General features: G+C 54.7%; 1 protein-coding gene across 17 annotated transcripts in view; it reads right to left on the reverse strand.

Annotated features, from left to right (window-relative positions):
- Positions 1–26,278, reverse strand: part of rfx3 (regulatory factor X, 3 (influences HLA class II expression)) — a 651,544-nt gene that overhangs the window by 421,666 nt on the left and 203,600 nt on the right. For 2 of the 17 annotated variants that reach the window (XM_068030229.1, XM_068030226.1), the window contains exon 1: positions 13,403–13,734. The exons of the other annotated variants lie outside the window; for them this stretch is intronic. The gene's annotated coding sequence lies outside the window, so the exon portion shown is untranslated. Of the gene's footprint in view, positions 1–13,402; positions 13,735–26,278 lie in introns of those variants that run through there. 17 annotated transcript variants of the gene reach the window in all.

The following is a 26,278-nucleotide window of genomic DNA, read 5'->3' on the forward strand; positions in this document are numbered from 1 at the left end:
TACCATTTGCCTTCATAGTTGCTTGCTTTATGTGCAAGTCAACCTTCTGTGATTCATGTAAAGGACAGCCAGGTCCTTCTGAATACAAACATCTCCAAGTCTCTCACCATTCAAAAACATTCTAGGAACATAGGAGCAGGAGTAGGCCATTCAGCCCATCGAGCCTGCTCTGCCATTCAATTAGATCATGGCTGATCATCTACCTCAATGTCACTTTCCCACGTTATCCGCATATCCCTTGATGTCATTCGTATCCAGATATCTATTGATTTCGGTCTTGAACATGCTCAATGATTGAGCATCCACTGCCCTCTGGGTTAGAGAATTCCAAAGAAAAGAAAAAAAATGCCAGGAACAGCACCAGGTATACTTAAAAATGAGGTGCCAACCTGGTGAAGCTACAATACAGGACAACATGTATGCTAAAATGGCAGAAGCAGCCTGGTAGAGATAGAGCTAAGTGAAACCACAACCAACAGGTCAGATAAAAGCTCTGCAGTCCTGCCACACCCAGTCGTGAACAGTGGTGGACAATTGAAAAACTTACCAGAGGAGGAGAATCCAATAACATTCCCATCCTCAAGGATGGGGCGGCGGAGCCCAGCATATCAGTGCAAAAGACAGGCTGAAGCATTTGCAAACATCTTCAGCCAAAAGTGCCAGGTGCATGATCCATCTTGGCATCCTCCTAATGTCCCATCATAGATGCCAGTCTTCAGCCAATTCGATTCACCCCATATGATATCAAGAAAGAGCTGAAGGCACTGGATACAGCAAAAGCTAGCAGCCCTGACAATATATTGTAGTACTGAAGACCTGTGGTCCAGAACTAGCCCGGCCTGAGCCAAGCTGTTCCAGTACAGCTACAACACTGACATCTACCCAACAATGTGGAAATTTGCCTAGGTATGCCCTGGTCACAAAAAGCAGGACAAATCCAACCCGGCAAATTACTGCCCCATCAGTCTACTCTCGATCATCAGCAAGGTGATGGAAAGTGTCGTCAACAGTGCTATCAAGCAACATTTATTCAGCAATTACCTGCTCACCGATGCACTGTTTGGGTTCCGCCAGGGCCACTCAGATCCAAACCTCATTACAGCCTTCGTCCAAACATGGACAAAAGAGCTGAATTCCAGAGGTGAAGTGTAAGTGATTGCCCTTGACATCAAGGTAGCATTTGACCGAGTGTAGCATCAAGAAGCCCTAGTAAAATTGAAGTCAATAGGAATTGGGGGGGTGGGGGGGAACTCTCCACTGGTTGGAGTCATACCTCGCAAAAAGGAAGATGGCTGTAGTTGTTACAGCCCAATCATTTCAGCCCAGGATATCACTGCAGGAGTTCCTAGGCCCAACCAGCTTCAACTGCTGCATAAATGACCTTCCCTCCATCCTAAAAGGCCAGAAGTGGGGATTTCGCTGAGGATTGCACAACGTTCAGTACCATTTGCAACTCCTCAGATGCAGATGCAGTTCGTGTCCAGATGCAGCAAGACCTAGACAACATTCAGGCTTGGGTTGATAAATGGCAAGTAATGTTCGTGCCACAAAAGAGCCAGGCAATGATCATCTTCAAGAGAGAATCTAACCATCTCCCCTTGACATTCAACAGCATTACCATCATTGAAGCCCCCATCAACAACATCCTAGGGATTACCCTTGACCAGAAACTTAACAAAGTAGCCCGCTTGATCGGCATCCTCACCACATTAATCCTTCATTCCCTTCAGCACCGGCAGACAGTGACAGTAGTGTGCATCATCTACAAGATACACTGCAACAACTCCTTCGACAGCACCTTCCAAATACACAATCTCTACCACCTAGAAGGACAAGGGTGGCAGCCGCATGGAAATACCACCACCTGCCAGTTCCCCTCCAAGTCACATATCATCCTGACTTAGAAATATATCACTGTTCCTTAACTGTAGTTGGGTCAAATTCCTGGAACTCCCTCCTTAACAGCACTGAGAGTTTATCGACATCACAGGGACTGCAACAGTTCAGCTCACCAGCATCTTCTCAAGGGCAATTAGGGATGGGCAATAAATGCTGGCCTCGCCAGCAACACTCGCATCCCAAGAACGAATAAAAAAAACTATCCTATATATATTCCATGAAAAACTACTACTACTGCTGCAAATTTTGTTTGCCCAGTCATTATGAAGGTTAAAGTCCCCCATGATTACAATATTAATCTTGTTAAATGCACTCTAACTTCCTGATTTATACTCTACCCGACACTACAACCAATGTTAGGAGCCTATAAACAACTCCCATTAATGCTTTCTGCCCCTTCCTGTTTCTTAGCTCCACCCAAATTGATTCTACTTCTTGATTTTCTCAGCCACTAACTACTGTCTTTTTCCCATCCTTTATTATCAGGGAAACCCTCTTCCTTTTCCATTTTGCCTATCCCTTCTAAAAGTCAAATGTCCTGGAATATTTAGTTTCCAACCTGATCGGTTTGTACGTGTAAAGATCTCCCGACGGAACCCGACATGTGTCGGGTCGGGTTACACTTCCGGGTCCGGCATTCGGGCTTGGGTCAGGCCGGGTCGGACATGCTCTATCTGACGTAAGTGGCTCTAATGTTAATTTGATTTTTGGACTAGAAAGGTGGCTTTGTTACAGTTATTTTAAGCTTGTGCAGATCAGCAACAAAGTGAAAAACGGAAGGTAACTGATGGTCAGGTTGGGTCGGGTCGGGCGCGGGAAAAAATGGAAGGACTCGGGCCGGGTCGGGCTCGGGTCGGATGTGGTTCCGTCAGGCTCAGGTCGGGTTTTTTTTTTGCAGACCTGAGCAGGCCTTTAACTACGTGTCCATCATTGCTGTTTAATTTCACCTGTGGCATTCATTTAATTTGTCGTGAATGCTTTGCACATTCAGATATAGTGTTTTGACTTTTTTCTGATTTTCCCAGACGTAACCTTAGTCACTAATGCCCTTTTACTTCTGTTACTTTCAGGGCTGGATTTTACCAGCCCTCGAGGGATGGGCTGAGAGGTTGGGTGGTGGGGGTGAGGGCCCGTAAAATGGTGAGAGAAGGCAGGGGGTGGAGTGCCTGTTGCCTTCCCACTGTCATGGCATTTTACCAGCAGTGGGGAAGGTGGAGGACAGCCCTCCCACCCAGAGGCCAATTGAGCAACTTGAATGGCCAATTCAGGGCCTCTTCCCACTGCCACTTGCATTTTTCCAGCAGCAAGTGGGCCCTCCGCCACCTGAGGAGACCACCATTTAAACCCTGGCAGCCTCCCTGTGGACTCAGGGGGCAGGTAGCCCTCCTAATCAAGCAGTCTGTAGCCCACAGAAGGTCTCCCCAGTGGCAATAACTGCCACTATGCAAACAACCCACCCCCTGCTCTTACTCCCATTACCCCCCAAAACTCGACAGGACTGACTGATTGGCCCCAGCAACTCCAGACCCCCCTCAGCTCATTGCGAGGGCAACGCCCATCGCTGTATCCTCTCAGCTGGGTGCAGTCCCAGCAGTGGCCACTGATCCTAGTGGCACTGCTAAGACTGAAGAGCTGCCGGTCCTCCAACTGGCCTCTTGGAGACAGGCTCTTGTCCATTAAACGCACAGGAGCCCAGATGACAACCACAGAGTTGCCAGATCATCCAAAAAAGCGGTCAGGGGTCCCATAAATGACCGAGGTGGGATTGATTCTGGCTTTCAGACCCATTATTGGGGTCCCCACCTAAATTCAGCCCTCAATGTGCTTTTCTGACCCACTCTGCTTACTTTTTACCCAAAACACTGCTCTGCTGTACATCCTTGACATTTCTCATGCTGCTTTTGAATTTACCCTTTGTGAATACTCCTACGCCCCCTTCATTAGATTAAAGCCCTGTCTACTGCCCTCGTTATTCGATTCACCAGGACACTAGTCCCAGCCCGCTTTACGTGGAATACATACCAACGGAACAGCTCCCTCATTCCCCAATACTGATGTCACAGTGGTCTAGAAAACTAAACCCTTGCCTCACACACCACTCCTTCAGCTACACATTTAACTTTCTAATTTGTTGATCCCTATGCCACTTGGCATGTGGCTCAGGTAACAATCCAGAGATTATTACTGTTGAGATTCTGCTTTTTAATTTGGACACTAACTCTTCAAACTCTCGCAGAACATCATTCCTAGTTCTATCTGAGCTCTGCATAGAAGGTAGGCAGTAGATTGGGGCATTTACCACCTTGTTTAACTGTGCCCATCCCCCCTTTTATAATTTATTTGTTCGAGGGAAGTGGGTGACACTGAATTATTGTCCATCCCTAGTTGCTCTTACAAACTGAGTGGCTTGCTATGTCCTTTCAGAGGGCACAATCAATTATATTGTCTTGGACTGGGGTCAGATATTGGCCAGACTGCGTAAGAGTGGAAGTTTCCCTTCTCCCAAGGCCATTAGTGAACCAGTTGAGTCTATACAACAATGTTGTTTGTTGTAATTCTTGTGTTGCCGGTCCCTAAAATTGTCAGATTTATGAAATTCAACTTGCCCTAGTGGGATTAGAACTTGCAACCTCTAGGCTGCTATTCAGTGCCAGTTGCTGAATATGAGCAGATCACTGGTATTGAAGAAACTGGAGTCTCAGAAGCCTGTCTCAAAAGATTCACAAAAGCACTCGCTGCACATGGACTTTTTTTTAAAAAGACTGAACAGGCTAGGGCTCTTTTCTATAGAAAAGTGAAGGCTGAGGAGTAACCTGATATAAGTCTTTAAGATTGGGTTCAATAGAGTAGATGTAGAGAAGATGTTTCCACTTGCGAGTGAGTCTATTACTAGGGATCATAAATATAACAAAAGCAAAATACTGAAGATGCTAAACTATGACAGTCACTAATATCGAATAAGGAGTTCAGGAGAAACTTCTTTTACCCAGAGAGTGCATAGAATGTGGACCTTGCGACCACAGGAGTAGTTGAGGAAAATGGCATAGATGCATTTAAGGGGAAGCTAGATAAGTACGAGGGAAAAAGGAATAGAAAAAATGCTGATACGTTTCGATGAAGTAGGGTGGTGGGAGACTCAGGTGGAGCATAAATACCAGCATAGACCAGTTGGGCAGAATGCCCTGTTTCTGCAGTGTAAATTCTATTTCATCATTAATAACAGCAAATTCTAGATACTTTCACCAATGGAAAGTTATCACTAATGATGAGTTTATAGAACAAACGGTGGTGTCTGTCAAGGAATATACTCCCCTTCAATTAGCAATCTACAATCAACAAAGATGAGGACCACCAAACTAGAACTCAACACACAGTCAAATTTTGATAATAACTTGCTCCTGAAATTCTAGGTTTATATCTATTTTTTTTTTTTAAACAATAAATGACATTCCCACAAAATTTACCAATTAAATGTAATTTATAACATTGTTCATCATATTGCAACACTTATAGCCAGGGAAATTCAGTTATGTTGCATCCAACTTTCAAGTGCCTAACCATCCAGTACAGCGCACACACTCATTATGCACCAGAGCTGCACTACTCTCCATACTAGTAAAAGGCAGAAAAAGAGGCATGCAGGGCCTGTGCCTGAAACAGCGATAGTCCCTATGCGTATAAGTACGAACATACGAATTAGGAGCAGGAGTTGGCCATTCGGCCCCTCAAGCCTGGTCCGCCATTTGACAAGATCATGGCTGATCTGATTGTGACCTCAACTCTACTTTCCTGTCTACCTGCTATAATCTTAGACTTCCCTGTCGATCAAGAATCTATCTAACTCAGCCTTAAAAATATTCAATGATCCAGCCTCCACTGCTGTCTGGGGAAGAGAATTCCACAGACCAACAACCCTCAGAGAAAAAAATTCTCCTCATCTCCGTCTTAAATGGGAGACACCTTATTTTTTTTAAAGCTGCGTCCCCTCGTTCTAGTCTCTGCCATAAGGGGAAACATCTTTTCAGCATCCACCCAGTCAAGTCTCCTCAGGATCTTATGTATGTTTCAATAAGATCACCTCTCATTCTTCTACATTCCAATGGATACAGGCCCAATCTGTTCAACCTTTCCTCATAAGATTACTCCTTCATCCCAGGAATTAGTCCAGTGAACCTTCTCTAAACTGTTCCTAATGCAAATTTATCCTGTTTTAGGTAAGGAGACCAAAACTGTACGCAGTACTCCAGATGTGAGCTCACCAACGTCCTGTACAAATGTAGCAAAACCGCCTTACTTTTATATTCCATTCCTTTTGCAATAAACAACAACAGTCTATTTGCCTTCCTAATCACTTGCTGCACCTGCATACTAGCTTTTTGTTAATGATGTACCAGGACACGCAAATCACTCCGTGCCGTAGAGCTCTGCAATCTCTCTCCATTTAAATAATGATACGCACATATGGGATCTAACATGTATTTAAGGCCCAATTCCAAAATCGGGCTGCCCTGGCAGCAATTAGATAAACGTGGTCTACATTTGAGCTAACCAGCAGTCCTGAAAAGATCCGCTGGATGTCACTACCAAAAAGGTAAGTTTAGAAAAGGAACTTAACAGTATGTGCAGCTGCAGGAGCAGCAATGCCCCTCCTTGGTCCACTGCAATGCCAAAGAACATTGCCAGCCCTGTCCCAAGTGCACCTCTCCCTGCCAATCAATTCTCCCCTACAGCACCAGAAGTCAAGTGCTATATATGTGTCAACTCCAACAGCTAAAATAGCATAACAATTCAATATTACTAAACCTACCTAATTGCAGATTTTATTTTCAAATTTAAGTATGATAATGATCCACATATTTTCTGCACCCTCTCTAAAGCCTTCAAATCATTCCTAAAGTGCAGTGCCCAAAATTGGACACAATACTCCAGTTGAAGCCAAACCACTATTTCATACAGGTTCATCATGTCTTAATTGCTTTTGTACTCTATGCCTCTATTTACAAAGCCCAGGATCCCGTATGCCTTATTAACTGTTCTTTCAATCTGCCTTACCTCCTTCAAAGATTTGTTCACATATACCTCCAGGTCCCTCTGTTCCAGCACCCACTTCAGAATTATGTCCTTTATGTTACATTGTGTCTCTTCATTCCTCCTGCCAAAACATACCATTCCACACTTTTCTGCAGTAAATTTCATTTGCCACGTGTCCACCCATTCCACCAGCCTGTCTATGCCCTCTTAAAATTTCTGCCTATCCTCCTCATAATTCACTGTACTTACAACTTTTGTGTCATCTGCAAATTTTGAAATGTACCCTGCACACCCAAATCTAAGTCATTAATATACATCAGGAAAAGCAGTGTTCCTAGTATACCTTTCTCCAGTCCATTAAACAACTGTTCACCACTACTTTCTGTTTCCTATCGCTCAGTCAACTTCGCATCTATCCTAACCCTTTCCTTTTTATGCCATTGGCTTTAAATTTGCTCGCAAGTCTATTATGTGGCACTTTTATCAAATGCCTTTTGAAAGTCCAAAGATGCCACATCAACCGTATTCTCACCACCAACCCTCTCTGTTACCGCATCAAAAAACTCAATCAAGTTAGTTGAATACAATTTGCTTCAACAAATCTATGCTGGCTTTCCCTAATTAATCAGCACCTGCCCTAGATTATCGCTTCTAAAAGTTTTCCCACCATTGAGGTTTATACTTATACCCTTTCATGAACAAGGGTGTAACATTTGCAATTCTCCAGTCCTCTGGCACCATACACTTACCTAAGAAGGAGTGGAAGATTATGGCCAGTACCTCCGGCGTTTCCACCCTTACTTCCCTCAGTATCCTCAAATGTATCCCATCCGTTCCTGGTGACTTATCAACTGTAATTACAGCCAGCCTTTCTAATACTTCACCTTTCTCAATTTTTAGCCCATCCAGAATCTCAACTACTTCCTCTTTCAGCATGACTTTGGCAGCATCTTCTTCCTTGGTAAAGACAGATGCAAAGTATTCATTTAATACCTCAGCCATGCCCTCTGCTTCCATGTGTAGATCCCCTTTTTGGACCCTAACCACTGCTCCTCTTACCACTCTTTTACCATTTATATGCTTATAGATGACTTTTGGATTGTTTTTTATGTTACCTGCCAGTCTTTTCTGATACTCTATCTTTGCCTCTCTGATTTCCTTTTTCACTTCCCCATTGAACTTTCTATATTCAGTTTTGTTCTCACTTGTATTATCATCCTGACATCTGTCATGCACAATCTTTTTCTGCTTCATCTTACTCTCTGTCTCTCTTCATCCATGTTTGGTTGCCTTACCTTTCCCCCTTGTGAGAATATACCTCAACTATACCCGAAACATCTCCTCTTTAAAGGCAGCCCATTGTTCTGTTACAGTTTTGCCAGCCAAACTTTCATTTTAATTTATCAGGGACAGATCTGTTCTCACCTCACTGAAACTGGCCCTCCTCCAATTTAGTATTTTTACTTTTGATGGCTCCTTGTCCTTTGCCATGGCCAACCTAACCCTTGTAATACTATAAATGATAAAAATCATAAAAGGTTTGCAGCACAGAAAGAGGCCACTTGGCACATTATGTCTGTGCCAGCCTAAAAACGATCCATCCATGCTAATCCCACCTTCTAGCATTTGGTCTGTAGTCCTGCAGATTACGGCACCTGAGGTGCATATCCAGACTTCGTTTGAATGACTTGAGGGTTTCTGCCTCAACTACCCTTTCAGGCAGTGAGCTCAAACCCCCACCACCTTCTGGGTGAAAAACATTTTCCTCATCTCCCCTCTAATCTTTCCACCAATCACTTTAAATCTATGCCCCTGGGTCACTGACCTCTCTGCTAAGGTATATAGGCCCTTCACCTCCACTCTATCCAGGCCCCTCAAAATTTTGTACATATCAATCAGATCTCCCCTCAGCCTTCTCTGTTCAAAGGAGAACAACCACAGCCTATCCAATCTTTCCTCATAGCTGCATTTTCTAGTCCCGGCAACATCCTCTCTAGTGCAATTACATCCTTCCTGTAATGAGGTGACCAGAACTGCACACAGTACTCAAGTTATGGCCTATCCAATGATTTATACAACAGCATAACCTCCCTGCTCTTTTATTCTATACCTCGGCTAATAAAGGAAAGCATTCCATATGCCTTCTTAACCACCTTATCAACCTGTCCGGCTACCTTCATGAATCTGTGGATATGCACTCCAAGGTCCCTCACTTCCTCTACACTTCTCAGTATTTTCCCATTAATCGTGTATTCATTTGCCTTGTTTGACCTCCCCAAATGCATCACCTCACACTTCTCTGGGTGAATTCCATTTGCCACTTTTCTGCCCATCTGACCAGACCATCAATATCTTCCTGCAGCCTACAGCTATTCTCCTTGCTATCTACCACACGACCAATCTCTGTGTCATCTGTAAGCTTCTTGATCATGCCGCCACCCCCCCACACATTAACGTTCAAATCATAAATATATACCACAAAAAGCAGGAGACTCAGTACTGAGCCCTGCGGAATGCCACTGGAAACAGCCCTCTAGTTGCAAAACCACCAGTCAACAATTACCCTTTATTTCCTGCCACTGAGCTAATTTTGTATTCACCTTGCTGCATTTCCCTTGATCCCATAGGACTTTATTTTTTTAACCAGTCTGCCATGTGGGACCTTGTCAAAAGCCTTGCTAAAATCCATGTAGACCACATCAACTGTACTACCCTCATCTATCTTCCTTGTTATTTCTTCAAAAAATTCGATCAAGTGGGTCAGACAAGATCTTCCTTGATTAATCTGTGCCTTTCTAAGTGACAGTTTATCCTGTCTCTCAGAATAGCTTCCAATAATTTGCCCACTACTGCGGTTAGACTGGCCTGTAATTATTCGGTCTATCCCTCGCTCCCTTTTTAAACAGAGGTACAACGTTACCAGTCCTCCAATCCTCCGGCACCACACCTGCATCCAGTGAGGACTGGAAAATGACAGTCAGACCTTCCGCTATTTCCTCTCTTGCTTCTTTGAACAGCCTGGGGTACATTTCTTCCGGTCCTGGTGATTTATCAACTTTCAAGGATGCTAAACCCATTAATACTTCCTCCCTCCCTATGTTGTTCATATTCAATACTTCACCCCCCTCTCCCGTAACTGCAATATCTGCATCGTCCCCCTCTTTTGTGAAGACAGATGCAAAGTATTCATTAAGAACAATACCAACAGCTTCCGCCCCTACACATAGGTTACCTTTTTGGTCTTTTATGGGCCTGACTCTTTCCTTAGTTATCCTCTTACTCTTAATGTATTGAAAAAAATCTTTGGGTTCACCTTGATTTTGCTTGCCAATATTCTTTCACGCCCTCTCTCAGCTTTCCCAATTTCCTTTTTAATTTCACCCCTCCACTTTCTTTACTCCTGTCAGCTTTCTGTAGTATTGAGTTCTCTGTGTCGGCCATAAGCTTTCCTTTTCTGCCTTATCTTACCCTGTAAGCTCCTTGACGTCCATGGGGCTCTAGATTTGGCCGTCCTCCCCTTTTTCTTTGTGGGAAAATGTTTACTCTGAACCCTTTGAATCTCCCCTTTGAATGTCTCCCACTGCTCTGACACTGATTTATCTTCAAGTAGCTGTTTCCAGTCCACATTCGCTAAATCACTCCTCAGCCTAGTAAAGTTGACTTTGCTCAGATTGAGAACTCTAACTCTTGTTCTATCCTTGTCCTTTTCCATAATTATGTTAAAACTGACTGAATTATGATCACTACTACCAAAATGCTCTCCCACTGCCACTCCTTTCACCTGCCCATTTCCATTTCCTAAAACTAAGTCTAAAACTTCCCCCTCTCTTGTTGGGCTTGCTACATACTGGGCAAAAAAGTTCTCCTGAATGCATCTCAAGAAGTCTGTTCCCTCAATTCCTTTCACACTAAAACGATCCCAGTTAATATTGGGGTAGTTAAAATCCCCTACTCTTACTGCCCTATTGTTCTTGCACTTTTCAGAGATTTGCCTACATACCTGCTCTTCTATCTCCTTCTGACTGTTTGGGGGTCAACGGTACACTCAGTGACTGCCCCTTTTTTGTTCCTTAGCTCAATCCATATAGCCTCATTTGATGACCCCTTCCAACATATCATCCCTTCTTACAGCTATAATAGTTTCTTTGACCAAAATTGTCACTCCCCCTCCTTTCTTATCCCCCTCCTTATCGCGTCAGAAAACCCTGTAACCAGGAATGTTGAGCTGCCATTCCTATCCCTCCTTAAGCCATGTTTCTGTAATAGCTACGATATCATACTGCCACGTGTCTATCTGTGCCCTCAGCTCATCAGCTTTATTTGCTGTAAGCCTTGAAATAGATACCCTTAAGCACTGCCAAACTGTTGTTTTTTTATTTTCTAACCTTTGTTTCCTCTGTCTTCCAGACTCATCCATTAATTTTCTGCCTTCCATTTTCATTTCTGATTTTGGCCCAACTGAGTCCACCCTCAGGTCCCATCCCCCTGCCAAACAGCACTAGCAAAACGTCCCGCAAGGAACTCAGTCCTGGCTCTGTTCAGGTGCAACCCGTCAGGCCTGAACAGACCCCATCTCCCCCAGAGCTGGTTCCAATGTCCCAAGAATCTAAAGCCCTCCCTCCTGCACCATCTTTCCAGTCACACATTCATCTGTCTTATCCTTCTATTCCTGCACTCACTTGCGTGTGGCACTGGGAGCAATCCAGAGATTATTACTTTTGAGGTACTTACTACTTAGGATCACTGTTCCCTTAAAGTTGCCGACTGAAAATTGATCCACTTGACTCACCTCATTCCCCAGAATCAGATCCAGCAATGCCTCCTTCCCCGTTCGGCTAGAAATATACTGATCCAGAAAATTTTCCTGAGCACCCTTGAGGCACCCTTGAGACACTCTTCCCCCACTCTGACCTTTACACCATTACTATCCCAGTCCATATTAGGATAACTGAAGTCCCCCATTATAACTACTCAATAGTTTTTGCACCTCTCTAATTTCCTTGCAAATTTACTCCTCGAAATCATTCCCATTAGTTGGTGGCCTATAAAAAACACATAGTAGTGTAATGGTACGTAGTGTTTCCTAACTCTAACCAAATAGAATCTGTCCTTGCCCCCTCCAGGGCATCCCCTCTCCCCAGCACTGCAATATTCTCCTTAGTCACCCCTCCTACTTTCTTTCCTTTGCTATCATTCCCGAACGCCTTGAGTCAGGAATATTTCATACCCAGTTCTGCCCTTTTTCAGCCAGGTCTCCGTTTTCGCCACATCATATTCCCATGTGGCTATCTATGCCTGCAGCTCACCAACCTTATTACGATGCTCCATACATTTATATACATGCACTCATAAAATCATAAGAAACAGGAGCAGGAGTAGACCATTCAGACCCGCGAGTCTGCTCCGTCATTCAATAAGATCATGGTAGAGCTGATTGTGGCCTCAATTTCAATTTCCTGCCTGCTCCCCATAACCCTTTATTCCCTTGTAGATCAAAAATCTGTCTAACTCAGGCTTGAAAATATTCAATGACGCAGCCTCCACTGCTCTGTGGGGTAGAGAATTCCAAAGATTAACAACCCTCAAAGAAAAATTCCATGTCATTTTCATCTTAAATGGGAGACCCGCCATTTTGAAATGATGCACCCTAGTTCTAGATTCCCCCACGATACGAAACATCCTCTCAGCATCTACCCTGTCAAGCCCCCTCAGAACATTATACGTTTCAATAAGATCGCCTCTCATCCTTCCAAACACCAATGAGTTAAGGCCCAACCTGCTGAACCTTTCCTCATAAGACAACGCCTTCATCCCAGGAATCAGCCAAGCGACCTTTCTCTGAACTGCTTCCAATGCAAGTATATCCCTCCTTAAGTAAGGAGACCAAAAGTGTACACAATACTCCAGGTGCAGTCTCGCCAATGCCCTGTATGGATGTAGCAAGACTTCCCTACTTCTATACTCCATCCCCCTTGCAATAAATACCAACATTCCATCTGCCTTCCTAATTACTTGCTCTACCTGCATGCTAACTTTTTGTGATTCATGTACAAGGACACCCAGATCCCTCGATACCACAGTATTCTGTAGTCTCCCTCCATTTAAATAATATTCTGCTTTTCTATTCTTCCGCCAAAGTGGACAACCTCACATTTTCCTACATTATACTCCATCTGCCAAATTTTTGCTTACTCACTATCTATATCTCCTTGGAGATACTTTCTGGCCTCCTCACAACTTGCTTTCCCACCTATCTTTGTATCGTCAGCAAATTTGGCTACAATACACTGGGTCCCTTCATCCAAGTCATTCATATATATCATAAATAGTTGAGGCCCCAGCACTGATCCCTGTGGCACTCCACTAGTTACAGTTTTCCAATTTGAAAAATGACACATTTATCCCAACTCCCTGCTTCCTGTTAGTTAACCAATCCTCTATTCATATTACCCCCAACACCATGAACTCTTACCTTGTGTCGTAACCTTTTATATGGCACCTCATCGGATGCATTTTGGAAATCCAAATACACTACATCAATGTTGTCAAACATACAACCTGCGGGCCAGGATCCAGCCTGCCAAAGGTTTCTGTCTGGGCCGCTGATGTATTTCAGTGATGAGAAATTTCCCATTCACTTCTTCTTTCAGACCAGCCGACATGTGTTGATATTGGTTACCCAATATCAACTGGTTTCCCACCTTCAGACCGATTCGGGGTTTTCCAGCAGGTTCCAATTTTTTTTAAAAGCCTGCCAATAAAGCCCAAATCTGTCCGAAGTTAGGAAACTCCTGTTCCTGCTCCCAGCACCAGCAAAACTGACAGCGCAATGTTTCTTAAAAAACTGGCCAACCACAAAGCTGCTGTGCTGAGCACTCCCGTTCTCTACAACTGTCAGAGAGAGAGAGAAAGAAAGGTGGGGGGGGGGGGGGGGGGGGGGGGAAGAGGGGACCGGGAGAGAGTGAGAAAGGAGGGTAGAGGGGGACAGGGAGGGAGAGGGGGTACACAGAGGAATTGAGAAAGAGAGGGGGCAGAGAGAGAGAGAGGGAGGAACAGAGAGAGAGGGAGGAACAGAGAGAGAGGGAGGAACAGAGAGGGGGAGGGAACAGAGAGAGAGGAGGGAGGAAGAGGGGGGCAGAGAGAGAGAGACAAAGATGGTGGGGAAGAACATGAGAGGGGGGACAGAGATAGAGAGGGGCACAGAGAGGGGACCGAGAGAGAGAGAGAGAGAGGGGGGACCGAGAGAGAGAGAGAGGGGGGACAGAGAGAGAAAGAGAGGGGGCAGAGAGAGAGGGAGAGAGGGGGGGACAGAGAGAGGGGGGGGGGACAGAGAGGGGGGGGACAGAGAGAGGGGGGGGACAGAGAGAGGGGGGGGGGACAGAGAGAGGGGGGGGGACAGAGAGAGGGGGGGGGGACAGAGAGGGGGGGGACAGAGAGGGGGGGGACAGAGAGAGGGGGGGGACAGAGAGAGGGGGGGGGGACAGAGAGAGGGGGGGGGACAGAGAGAGGGGGGGGACAGAGAGAGGGGGGGGGACAGAGAGAGGGGGGGGGGACAGAGAGAGGGGGGAGAGGGGGGGGACAGAGAGAGGGGGGGGGACAGAGAGAGGGGGGGGGACAGAGAGAGGGGGGGGGACAGAGAGAGGGGGGGGGACAGAGAGAGGGGGGGGGACAGAGAGAGGGGGGGGACAGAGAGAGGGAGGGGACAGAGAGAGGGAGGGGACAGAGAGAGGGAGGGGACAGAGAGGGGGGGGACAGAGAGGGGGGGACAGAGAGGGGGGGGGGGACAGAGAGGGGGGGGACAGAGAGGGGGGGGGACAGAGAGGGGGGGGCAGAGAGAAGGGGGGACAGAGAGAGAAGGGGGGCAGAGAGAGAAGGGGGGCAGAGAGAGAGGGGGGGCAGAGAGAGGGGGGGCAGAGAGAGGGGGGGCAGAGAGAGGGGGGCAGAGAGAGGGGGGGGCAGAGAGAGGGGGGCAGAGAGAGGGGGGGCAGAGAGAGGGGGGGCAGAGAGGGGGGGGGCAGAGAGGGGGGGGGCAGAGAGGGGGGGGGCAGAGAGGGGGGGGCAGAGAGGGGGGGGGCAGAGAGAGGGGGGGGGGCAGAGAGAGGGGGGGGCAGAGAGGGGGGGCAGAGAGAGGGGGGGCAGAGAGAGGGGGGGGCAGAGAGGGGGGGGCAGAGAGAGGGGGGGCAGAGAGAGGGGGGGCAGAGAGAGGGGGGGCAGAGAGAGGGGGCAGAGAGAGGGGGGGCAGAGAACGGGGGGGCAGAGAACGGTGGGGGCAGAGAACGGGGGGGCAGAGAGAGGGGGGGGCAGAGAACGGGGGGGCAGAGAACGGGGGGGCAGAGAACGGGGGGGCAGAGAACGGGGGGGCAGAGAACGGGGGGGCAGAGAGAGGGGGGCAGAGGGAGGGGGGGGCAGAGGGAGGGGGGCGGAGAGAGGGTGGGGCGGAGAGAGGGTGGGGCAGAGAGAGGGTGGGGCAGAGAGAGGGTGGGGCAGAGAGAGGGTGGGGCAGAGAGAGGGGGGAAGGGAGAGAAAGAGAGAGAGAGAGGAGGGAGGGGAGAGAGGTGGGAGGGGGAACAGATAGGAAAAGAGAGGGGGAGGGGAGAGAGAGAGGAGGGAGAGGGGACAGAGGGAAAAGAGAGAGAGAGACAGAGAGAGAGAGAAGAGAGAGGGGGACAGGGGGGACAGAGGGGAAACGAGAGAGAGAGAGAGGAGGGGGGGGAGACAGAGGGGAAGAGAGAGAGAGGAGGGATGGAGTGAGAGAGAGGGGGTGAGGGGGAGCGAGGGGGGGAGGGAGAGAGAGGGGGGGTGAGGGAGAGGGGGGGGTGAGGGAGAGAGGGGGGGAGGGGAAGAGAGAGGGGGGAGGGGAAGAGAGGGGGAGAGACACATGGGAAAGAGACAGAGGGGGATATACAGAGAGGGAGAGGTGGAGAGAGTGGGGGAGGGGAAGGAGGAGAGTGAGAGGGGAAGGGAGAGAGTGAGAGGGGAAGAGAGAGAGTGAGAGAAGAGGAGGGGGAGGGGAAGAGAGAGAGTGAGGGGATGAGAGAGAGAGAGAGAGAGGGGGGATGAGAGAGAGAGGGGAGATGAGAGAGAGAGGGGAGATGAGAGAGAGAGGGGAGATGAGAGAGAGAGGGGGGATGAGAGAGAGAGAGGGGGGATGAGAGAGAGAGAGGGGGGATGAGAGAGAGAGAGGGGGGATGAGAGAGAGAGAGGGGGGATGAGAGAGAGAGAGGGGGGATGAGAGAGAGAGAGGGGGGATGAGAGAGAGAGAGGGGGATGAGAGAGAGAGAGGGGGGATGAGAGAGAGAGAGGGGGATGAGAGAGAGAGGGGGGATGAGAGAGAGAGGGGGGGGGATGAGAGAGAGAGGGGGGGATGAGAGAGAGAGGGGGGATGAGAGAGAGAGGGGGGGATGAGAGAGAGAGGGGGGGATGAGAGAGAGAGGGGGGGATGAGAGAGAGAGGGGGGATGAGAGAGAGAGGGGAAAGAGAGAGAGGGGAAAAAGAGAGGGGAAAAGAAAGAGAGTAGAAGAGAGAGAGAGAGGGAGGGGGAGTAAAAGAGAGAGAGAGAGATGGGGGGAGAGAGAGAGGGAGAGAGTGAAGAGGGAGAGAGTGAAGGGGGAGAGAGTGAAGGGGGAGAGAGAGAGGGAGAGGGAGAGAGGGGGGAGAGAGAGAGAGAGGGAAAAAAAGAGAGAGAGGGGAAAAAAGAGAGAGAGGGAAAAAAGAGAGAGAGGGAAAAAAAAGAGAGGGAAAAGAGAGAGAGGGAGAGAGTGGAAAAGAGAGAGAGGGAAGATGAGAGAGGGGGAAGAGAGAGAGATGAGGGAGAGAGGGAGAGAAGAGAGAGAGAGAGGGGAAGAGAGAGGAGAGGGAGTGAAGAGAGGAGAGGGAGGATGAGAGAGTGAGAGAGAGGGATGAGAAGAGAGCGGGAGGGGAAGAAGCGAAGGGAGAGGGAGGAAGTGCGAGAGGGAGGGGAAGAGCGAGGGAGGGAGGGAAGAGCGAGAGGGAGGGGAAAGAAGAGAGGGAGGGAAGAGCGAGAGGGGAGGGGAAGAGAGGGAGAGGGAGGGAAGAGCGAGAGGGAGGGAGCGAGGCAGCGAGAGGGAGTAGATGAGTGAGAGGGGAGAAGAGAGAGGGATGAGAAGAGAGAGCGTGAAAGGGGAAGAGGAGGCAAAGTGCGAGAGGGGAGGGGGAAGAGCGAGAGGGAGGGAACAGAGAGAGAGGGGACAGAGAGAGGAGGGACAGAGATGGGGGGGACATAGAGGGGGGGACAGAGAAGGGAGGGGGGGTCAGAGAGGGGAGGGGAGGGGGGGACAGAGAAGGGGGGCACAGAGTGGGGGGGGACAGAGGGAGGGGGAGGGGAGCAGCGAGAGGGAGTAGATGAGTGAGAGGGAGGGGAAGAGAGAGGGATGAGAAGAGAGAGTGTGAAAGGGGAAGAGGAGGCAAAGTGCGAGAGGGAGGGGAAGAGCGAGAGGGAGGGAACAGAGAGAGAGGGGACAGAGAGAGGAGGGACAGAGATGGGGGGGACATAGAGGGGGGGACAGAGAGTGAGGGGGGGGACAGAGAGAGGGGGGGGGGACAGAGAGAGGGGGGGGACAGAGAGAGGGGGGGACAGAGAGAGGGGGGGACAGAGAGAGGGGGGGGGACAGAGAGAGGGGGGGGACAGAGAGAGGGGGGGGGACAGAGAGAGGGGGGGGGACAGAGAGAGGGGGGGGGACAGAGAGGGGGGGGGGACAGAGAGAGGGGGGGGACAGAGAGAGGGGGGGGACAGAGAGAGGGGGGGGACAGAGAGAGGGGGGGGGACAGAGAGAGGGGGGGGACAGAGAGAGGGGGGGGACAGAGAGAGCGGGGGGGACAGAGAGAGCGGGGGGACAGAGAGAGGGGGGGACAGAGAGAGGGGGGGGGACAGAGAGGGGGGGGGACAGAGAGGGGGGGGGACAGAGAGGGGGGGGGGACAGAGAGGGGGGGGGGACAGAGAGGGGGGGGGCAGAGAGGGGGGGGGCAGAGAGGGGGGGGCAGAGAGGGGGGGGCAGAGAGGGGGGGCAGAGAGGGGGGGGACAGAGAGGGGGGGGGACAGAGAGGGGGGGGGCGACAGAGAGGGGGGGGGCGACAGAGAGGGGGGGGGCGACAGAGAGGGGGGGGGCGACAGAGAGGGGGGGGGGACAGAGAGAGGGGGGGGACAGAGAGAGGGGGGGACAGAGAGAGGGGGGGGACAGAGAGAGGGGGGGGACAGAGAGAGGGGGGGGGGACAGAGAGAGGGGGGGGACAGAGAGAGGGGGGGGGACAGAGAGAGGGGGGGACAGAGAGAGGGGGGGGACAGAGAGAGGGGGGGGGGACAGAGAGAGGGGGGGGACAGAGAGAGGGGGGGGGACAGAGAGAGGGGGGGGGACAGAGAGAGGGGGGGGGACAGAGAGAGGGGGGGGGACAGAGAGAGGGGGGGGGACAGAGAGAGGGGGGGGGGGACAGAGAGAGGGGGGGGACAGAGAGAGGGGGGGGGACAGAGAGAGGGGGGGGGACAGAGAGAGGGGGGGGGACAGAGAGAGGGGGGGGACAGAGAGAGGGGGGGGACAGAGAGAGGGGGGGGGACAGAGAGAGAGGGGGGGGGCAGAGAGGGGGGGGACAGAGAGAGGGGGGGACAGAGAGAGGGGGGGGGACAGAGAGAGGGGGGGGACAGAGAGAGGGGGGGGACAGAGAGAGGGGGGGGGACAGAGAGAGGGGGGGGGACAGAGAGAGGGGGGGGGACAGAGAGAGGGGGGGACAGAGAGAGGGGGGGACAGAGAGAGGGGGGGGGACAGAGAGAGGGGGGGGGACAGAGAGAGGGGGGGGACAGAGAGAGGGGGGGGGGGGACAGAGAGAGAGAGGGGGGGGACAGAGAGAGAGGGGGGGGACAGAGAGAGAGGGGGGGGGACAGAGAGAGGGGGGGGACAGAGAGAGGGGGGGGACAGAGAGAGGGGGGGACCAGAGAGAGGGGGGGGACAGAGAGAGGGGGGGGGACAGAGAGAGGGGGGGGACAGAGAGAGGGGGGGGACAGAGAGAGGGGGGGACAGAGAGAGGGGGGGACAGAGAGAGGGGGGGACAGAGAGAGGGGGGGACAGAGAGAGGGGGGGGACAGAGAGAGGGGGGGACAGAGAGAGGGGGGGGACAGAGAGAGGGGGGGGGACAGAGAGAGGGGGGGGACAGAGAGAGGGGGGGGACAGAGAGAGGGGGGGGGACAGAGAGAGGGGGGGGGGACAGAGAGAGGGGGGGGGGGACAGAGAGAGGGGGGGGGACAGAGAGAGGGGGGGGACAGAGAGGGAGGGGACAGAGAGGGGGGGGACAGAGAGGGGGGGGGACAGAGAGGGGGGGGACAGAGAGAGGGGGGGGACAGAGAGGAGGGGACAGAGAGGGGGGGACAGAGAGGGGGGGGGGACAGAGAGGGGGGGGGACAGAGAGGGGGGGGACAGAGAGGGGGGGGACAGAGAGGGGGGACAGAGAGGGGGGGACAGTGAGGGGGGGACAGAGGGAGAGAGAGAGGGGGACAGAGAGAGGGGGACAGAGAGAGGGGGACAGAGAGAGGGGGACAGAGAGAGGGGGTGGGAGTGGGGGTGGGGGTGGGGGTGGGAGAGAGAGAGAGAGGAGGGAGGGTTGGACAGAGGGGAAAAGAGAGACAGGGAGGAGGGAGAGAGGGGGGGGGACAGAAAGGGGGGGACAGAGAGGTGGGAACAGAGAGGGGGGACAGAGAGAAGGGGGGGACAGAGAGAGGGGGACAGAGAGAGGGGGACAGGGAGAGGGGGTGGGAGAGGGGTGGGAGAGGGGGTGGGAGAGGGGGTGGGAGGGGAGAGAGACGAGGAATGGGGGACAGAGGGGAACAGAGAGGTAGAGGAGGAGGAGAGAGAGAGGCGGGAGGGGGGACAGAGCGGAAAAGAGAGAGAGAGAGAGGAGGGAGGGGTAGAGAGAGAGGGGGGAAGAGAGAGGGGGGGAGAGAGAGGGGGGGAGAGAGAGGGGGGGAGAGAGAGGGGGGGAGAGAGAGGGGGGGAGAGAGGGGGGAGAGAGGGGGGAGAGAGGGGGGGAGAGAGGGGGGGGGAGAGGATGGAGAGGGGGGGGGGAGAGGGGGGGGAGAGAGGGGGGGGAGAGAGGGGGGAGAGAGGGGGGGAGAGAGGGGGGGAGAGAGGGGGGAGAGAGGGGGGGGACAGAGAGGGGGGGGACAGAGAGGGGGGACAGAGAGAGGGGGACAGAGAGAGGGGGACAGAGAGAGGGGGACAGAGAGAGGGGGACAGAGAGAGGGGGTGGGAGTGGGAGTGGGGGTGGGAGAGAGAGAGAGAGAGGAGGGATGGTTGGAGAGAGGGGAAAAAGAGACAGGGAGGAGAAGAGAGAGGGTGGGGACAGAGAGGGTGGGGACAGAGAGGGTGGGGACAGAGAGGTGGGAACAGAGAGGTGGGAACAGAGAGGTGGGACAGAGAGGTGGGAACAGAGAGGTGGGAACAGAGAGTGGGGGACAGAGAGAGGGGGTGGGAGATGGGGTGGGAGATGGGGTGGGAGATGGGGTGGGAGATGGGGTGGGAGATGGGGTGGGAGATGGGGTGGGAGCGGAGAGAGACGAGGAATGGGGGACAGAGGGGAACAGAGAGGTGGAGGAGGAGGAGAGAGAGAGGAGGGAGGGGGGACAGAGCGGAAAAGAGAGAGAGAGAGAGGAGGGAGGGGGAGAGAGAGAGGGGGAGAGAGATGGGAGAGAGAGGGGAAGAGAGAGGGGGAGAGAGGGGGGAGAGAGAGGGGGAGAGAGAGGGGGAGAGAGAGGGGGAGAGAGAGGGGGAGAGAGAGGGGGAGAGAGAGAGAGAGAGAGGGGGGGGAAGAGAGAGAGTAGGGAGGGGAAGAGAGAGAAGGGGGAGAGAGACAGAGGGGGACACAGAGAGAGAGAGGGGGGACAGAGGGAGAGAGAGACAGAGAGGGGGAAAGGGGGGGGGGGGACAGAGAGGGGGGAACAGAGACAGAGAGAGAGAGGGGTGGACAGAGACAGAGAGGGGGGACAGAGACAGAGAGAGAGAGGGGGGACAGAGGGAGAGAGGGGCTACAGAGAGAGAGAGACAGAGACAGAGAGGGGGGGACACAGAGAGGGGGGGACAGAGAGGTGGGAACAGAGAGATGGGGGGGGACAGAGAGAAGGGGGGGACAGAGAGAAGAGGGGGACAGAGAGAGGGGGACAGAGAGAGGGGGTGGGAGATGGGGTGGAGATGGGGTGGGAGATGGGGTGGGAGATGGGGTGGGAGATGGGTGGGAGATGGGGTGGGAGATGGGGTGGGAGATGGGGTGGGAGATGGGGTGGGAGATGGGGTGGAGAGATGAGGAATGGGGGACAGAGGGGAACAGAGAGGTGGAGGAGGAGGAGAGAGAGAGGAGGGAGGGGGGACAGAGCGGAAAAGAGAGAGAGAGAGAGGAGGGAGGGGAGAGAGAGAAGGGGAGAGAGAGAGGGGGAGAGAGATGGGAGAGAGAGGGTAAGAGAGAGGGTAAGAGAGAGGGTGTGAAGAGAGAGGGGTGAAGAGAGAGGGGGGAAGAGAGAGGGGGGGAAGAGAGAGGGGGGAAGAGAGAGGGGGGAAGAGAGAGGGGGAAGAGAGAGGGGGGAAGAGAGAGGGGGGAAAGAGAGAGGGGGGGAGAGAGAGGGGGGAGAGAGAGGGGGGGGAGAGAGAGGGGGGGAGAGAGAGGGGGAAGAGAGAGGGGGGAAGAGAGAGGGGGGAAGAGAGAGGGGGGAAGAGAGAGGGGGGAAGAGAGAGGGGGGGAAGAGAGAGGGGGGAAGAGAGAGGGGGGAAGAGAGAGGGGGGGAGAGAGAGGGGGGGAGAGAGAGGGGGGGAGAGAGAGGGGGGGAGAGAGAGGGGGTGAGAGAGAGGGGGGAAGAGAGAGGGGGGAAGAGAGAGGGGGGAAGAGAGAGGGGGGAAGAGAGGGGGGGAGAGAGGGTGGGGAGAGAGGGGGGGGGAGAGAGGGGGGGAGAGAAGGGGGGAGAGTGGAGAGAGAGGGGGAGGGTTTGAGTGAGAGAGAGAGAGAGAGAGAGAAGGGGGGAAGAGAGAGAGTAGGGAGGGGGAAGAGAGAGAGAGGAAGAGAGAGGAGGGGAAGAGAGAAGAAGTGGGAGAGAGACAGAGGGGGACACAGAGAGAGAGAGGGGGGACAGAGGGGGACAGAGACAGAGAGAGGGGGGAGGGGACACAGAGAGGGAGAGGGGACACAGAGAGGGAGAGGGACACAGAGAGGGTGGTGTGACAGAGAGGGTGGTGTGACAGAGGGGGGTGTGACAGAGAGGGGGGGTGTGACAGAGAGGGGGGGTGTGACAGAGAGGGGGGGTGTGACAGAGAGGGGGGTGGGACAGAGAGGAGGGGGGGACAGAGAGTGAGGGGGGGACAGAGAGTGAGGGGGGGACAGAGAGTGAGGGGGGGACAGAGAGAGGGGGGGACAGAGAGAGGGGGGGACAGAGAGAGGGGGGGGGGGGACAGAGAGAGGGGGGGGACAGAGAGAGGGGGGGGGACAGAGAGGGGGGGGGGACAGAGAGAGGGGGGGGACAGAGAGAGGGGGGGGACAGAGAGAGCGGGGGGGACAGAGAGAGGGGGGGGACAGAGAGAGGGGGGGGACAGAGAGAGGGGGGGGACAGAGAGAGGGGGGGGACAGAGAGGGGGGGGACAGAGAGAGGGGGGGGGACAGAGAGAGGGGGGGGGACAGAGAGAGGGGGGGGGACAGAGAGAGGGGGGGGGACAGAGAGAGGGGGGGGGACAGAGAGAGGGGGGGGGGACAGAGAGAGGGGGGGACAGAGAGAGGGGGGGACAGAGGGGGGGGGGGGACAGAGAGGGGGGGGACAGAGAGGGGGGGCAGAGAGGGGGGGCAGAGAGGGGGGGCAGAGAGGGGGGGGGGACAGAGAGGGGGGGGCAGAGAGGGGGGGGCAGAGAGAGGGGGGGGACAGAGAGAGGGGGGGGACAGAGAGAGGGGGGGGACAGAGAGAGGGGGGGGACAGAGAGAGGGGGGGGGACAGAGAGAGGGGGGGGGACAGAGAGAGGGGGGGGGACAGAGAGAGGGGGGGGGACAGAGAGAGGGGGGGGGCAGAGAGAGGGGGGGGGCAGAGAGAGGGGGGGGACAGAGAGGGGGGGGGGACAGAGAGAGGGGGGGGGGACAGAGAGAGGGGGGGGGGACAGAGAGAGGGGGGGGGACAGAGAGAGGGGGGGGAAAGAGAGAGGGGGGGGACAGAGAGAGGGGGGGGACAGAGAGAGGGGGGGGACAGAGAGAGGGGGGGGACAGAGAGAGGGGGGGGACAGAGAGGGGGGGGGGACAGAGAGGGGGGGGGGACAGAGAGGGGGGGACAGAGAGGGGGGGACAGAGAGGGGGGGACAGAGAGGGGGGGACAGAGAGGGGGGGGACAGAGAGGGGGGGACAGAGAGAGGGGGGGTCAGAGAGAGGGGGGGACAGAGAGAGGGGGAGGGACAGAGAGAGAGAGGGGGACAGAGAGAGGGGGAGGGACAGAGAGAGAGAGGGGGACAGAGAGAGGGGGACAGAGAGAGGGGGACAGAGAGAGGGGGTGGGAGTGGGGGTGGGGGTGGGAGAGAGAGAGAGAGGAGGGAGGGTTGGACAGAGGGGAAAAGAGAGACAGGGAGGAGGAGAGAGGGGGGGGACAGAGAGGGGGGGACAGAGAGGTGGGAACAGAGAGGGGGGGACAGAGAGAAGGGGGGGACAGAGAGAGGGGGACAGAGAGAGGGGGACAGAGAGAGGGGGACAGGGAGAGGGGGTGGGAGAGGGGGACAGGGAGAGGGGGTGGGAGAGGGGGACAGGGAGAGGGGGACAGGGAGAGGGGGACAGGGAGAGGGGGTGGGAGAGGGGGTGGGAGAGGGGGTGGGAGAGGGGGTGGGAGAGGGGGTGGGAGAGGGGGTGGGAAGAGGGGGTGGAGGGGAGAGAGACGAGGAATGGGGGACAGAGGGGACAGAGAGGTGGAGGAGGAGGAGAGAGAGAGGCGGGAGGGGGGACAGAGCGGAAAAGAGAGAGAGAGAGAGGAGGGAGGGGAGAGAGAGAAGGGGGAGAGAGAGAGGGGGGAGAGAGGGTGGAAGAGAGAGGGTGGAAGAGAGAGGGTGGGAGAGAGAGGGTGGGAGAGAGAGGGTGGGAGAGAGAGGGGGGGAGAGAGAGGGGGGGGAGAGAGAGGGGGGGAGAGAGAGGGGGGGAGAGAGAGGGGGGGAGAGAGAGGGGGGGAGAGAGAGGGGGGGAGAGAGGGGGGGGAGAGAGAGGGGGGGGGGAGAGAGGGGGGGGAGAGAGAGGGGGGGGGAGAGAGAGGGGGGGGGAGAGAGGGGGGTGGAGAGAGGGGGGGGAGAGAGAGGGGAAGAGAGAGGGGAAGAGAGGGGGGGAGAGAGGGGGGAGGGAGAGAGGGGGGGGAGAGAGGGGGGGGAGAGAGGGGGGGGAGAGGGGGGAGGTTTTGAGTGAGAGAGAGAGAGAGAGAGAAGGGGGAAGAGAGAGAGTAGGGAGGGGAAGAGAGACAGAGGAAGAGAGAGAAGGGGGAGAGAGACAGAGGGGACACAGAGAGAGAGAGGGGGGACAGAGGGAGAGAGAGAGAGAGAGAGAGGGGGGAGGGGACACAGAGAGGGAGAGGGGACACAGAGAGGGGTGTGACAGAGAGGGGTGTGTGACAGAGAGGGGGATGTGACAGAGAGAGGAGTGGGACAGAGAGGAGTGGGACAGAGAGGGGTGGGACAGAGAGTGAGGGGGGGACAGAGAGTGAGGGGGGGACAGTGAGGGGGGGGGACAGAGAGAGAGGGGGGGACAGAGAGAGAGGGGGGGGACAGAGAGAGAGGGGGGTGGGACAGAGAGAGGGGGGGGGACAGAGAGAGGGGGGGGAGAGAGGGGGGGGACGGAGAGGGGGGGGGGACGGAGAGGGGGGGGGGACAGAGAGGGGGGGGGACAGAGAGGGGGGGGGACAGAGAGGGGGGGGACAGAGAGGGGGGGACAGAGAGGGGGGGGGACAGAGAGGGGGGGGGGGACAGAGAGAGGGGGGGACAGAGAGGGGGGGGGACAGAGAGGGGGGGACAGAGAGAGGGGGGACAGAGAGAGGGGGGGACAGAGAGAGGGGGGGACAGAGAGAGGGGGGGGACAGAGAGAGGGGGGACAGAGAGAGGGGGGACAGAGAGAGGGGGGACAGAGAGAGGGGGGACAGAGAGAGGGGGTGGGAGATGGGGTGGGAGAGGGGGTGGGAGAGGGGGTGGGAGGGGAGAGAGACGAGGAATGGGGGACAGAGGGGAACAGAGAGGTGGAGGAGGAGGAAAGAGAGAGGAGGAGGGGGGACAGAGCGGAAAAGAGAGAGAGAGAGAGGAGGGAGGGGAGAGAGAGAGGGGGAGAGAGATGGGAAGAGAGAGGGGAAGAGAGAGGGGGAGAGAGGGGAAGAGAGAGGGGGGAGGGGGAAGAGAGGGGGAGAGAGAGGGGGAGAGAGAGGGGGAGAGAGAGGGGGAGAGAGAGGGGGAGAGAGAGGGGGAGAGAGAGGGGGGAGAGAGAGGGAGAGGAGAGAGAGAGGGGGGAAGAGAGAGAGTAGGGGAGGGGAAGAGAGAGAGAGGAAGAGAGAGAAGGGGGAGAGTGACAGAGGGGGACACAGAGAGAGAGAGGGGGACAGAGGGAGAGAGAGACAGAGAGGAGGGGAAAGGGGGGGGGGGACAGAGAGGGGGGAACAGAGACAGAGAGAGAGAGGGGTGGACAGAGACAGAGAGGGGGGACAGGAGGGAGAGAGGGGGCTACAGAGAGAGAGAGAGAGAGACAGAGAGGGGGGACACAGAGAGGGGGGGACACAGAGAGGGGGGGACAGAGAGGTGGGGACAGAGAGAGAGGGACAGAGAGAGGGGGACAGAGAGAGGGGGACAGAGAGAGGGGGTGGGAGTGGAGTGGGGGTGGAGAGAGAGAGATGGGGAGAGAGAGGAGGGATGGTTGGACAGAGCGGAAAGAGAGAGAGAGAGAGGAGGGAGGGGAGAGAGAAGGGGAGAGAGAGAGGGGGAGAGAGATGGGAGAGAGAGGGTAAGAGAGAGGGTAAGAGAGAGGGGTGAAGAGAGAGGGGGGAAGAGAGAGGGGGGAAGAGAGAGGGGGAAGAGAGAGGGGGGAGAGAGAGGGGGGAGAGAGAGGGGGGAGAGAGAGGGGGGAGAGAGAGGGGGGGAGAGAGAGGGGAGAGAGGGGGCGAGAGAGGGGGCGGAGAGAGGGGGGAGAGAGGGGGGGGGAGGAGGGGGAGAGAGGGGGGAGAGAGGGGGGAGAGAGAGGGGGGGAGAGGGGGAGAGGAGAAGGGGGGAGAGAGGGGGGAGAGTGGGAGAGAGGAGGGGGAGGGTTGAGTGAGAGAGAGAGAGGAGAGATGAGAGAGGAGGGAGGGAGGGAGAGTAGGGAGGGAAGAGAGAGAGGGGGAGAA

The sequence above is a fragment of the Heterodontus francisci genome, chromosome 4, assembly GCF_036365525.1.
Source record: "Heterodontus francisci isolate sHetFra1 chromosome 4, sHetFra1.hap1, whole genome shotgun sequence".
Taxonomy (NCBI): domain Eukaryota; kingdom Metazoa; phylum Chordata; class Chondrichthyes; order Heterodontiformes; family Heterodontidae; genus Heterodontus; species Heterodontus francisci.